Raw genomic sequence first — 1,563 nt, forward strand, 5'->3', positions numbered from 1 at the left:
GCTTAAACCGCTAATTCAAGAACCACGGTGTCCGAAAGTGCAAGCCGTATGTATGTACGCTGATCGTGGAGCAACGAAAAAGGCAGCTTTTCGTCAAGAAAGCGGGAGCTCCAAAGGCACTCATTAACGAAGGGAGAAATGAATACTTGTACACGTCTCTAATTCCTAGCTGCACCCCACATTCATTTCAAAAATTATTTTATTTTTAACATGAAGGCTGGGATATAAAAACCTTGAGTGCGATTGAATTGGCGAGTAGCAAAAGGCGCAAACGCATGGACAGAGCTATATTTGGACGGGAAGTGATAAATGGATAGTAAAACGAGTTCTCCTCCAATCTCTGATTAATGCTGGTGAATGTAATCACTTGGTTTGATCCCACTGATGCCATTAATATGTGCCCATTAATTTACATACAACCATAGTTATTTTTTTGACGAGTAGCTCTGCTCTCATTCTATTGTGGACACCATAATTTCCATCCACATAAGCGCCGCCTTCCCCACGCCCCACTCCGAAGAAACCGGTTTTTAAATTACCCATTTTTGCCTGACTAATACAGACAGGGAATTCCTCTACAAATGTTATCTTTGGATAAGGAAAACTAAGTGTGCGCTGTTCTGACAAGATGGTGCATGTAACTCCTAACTGATACGATCCGGCAATCTTAGTTTGCAAAGCTGATCGCGCGCAAGTTTGCGTAACTACGGATACCTATACGGTTGATTCTCTACTGGATGCTGTACAAGGAGAAAACTATCTGCACGCAACGTATTTATATGTCTGGATAAGAGAGTGAAACGTCTGCTGTTTCTACTGTACATTTCACCTCGGCAAACGTAAGATGATCCGACTTCACTTGTATAACCTGATGGATAGACGACAGGCTTGGAAAATTCACATAGATTCGTCGAAACGCAATGTTCCGTACTTTGGGGACGAAATGGAATAAACAACGCACGTCCTGCTCCAGTCGGCATTGCAAAAGAAGCAGCATCGGATTACGTGACGTGTGACCACGTGTTACGAATCCAGTAACTGTTGGATTGGTGGAGCTACAGTCTGTCTAAATGGGTGTTAATCACAATGCTGATCAGGTACACAAAGTTGAACGGTTGTGTTCAGCCGTTCTCGAACTTTCATGAGATGCGCACTGTTGATGCTACCAATTAAATGGAAAACAGCTGTATAGCGCTTCTCGGCTTTTGAGCATAGATTGGTTCACGTACAAAAACGCTGTTGAAATTCTAAATTTCCTCATATTACCAACTCAAGTTACGTTTCGCTCCATAAATCACCTAGATCATCACGCTGGACGCCACCGGAAGGCTGATATCTGATGGTCCAATCTGGAAAAACCCGTTAATTACAGACCCATAAATCTTAGAGTCTTTTTGCTCAACCTAACCCAAAACTATGAAATAGAATTTAAAGCATATTTAGCTTCTCTTTCACATTGCTTTAGGGTTTCAAACTGTTACAGAAAAACTGTCAACAAGGATTAATGAAATTTAATTTAAGCTTGAGTTAAATTCTAATACCTTGGAGAAGGGTGTATATGGN

The sequence above is a fragment of the Opisthorchis viverrini genome (assembly GCF_000715545.1).
Source record: "Opisthorchis viverrini unplaced genomic scaffold opera_v5_34, whole genome shotgun sequence".
NCBI classification, from domain to species: domain Eukaryota; kingdom Metazoa; phylum Platyhelminthes; class Trematoda; order Opisthorchiida; family Opisthorchiidae; genus Opisthorchis; species Opisthorchis viverrini.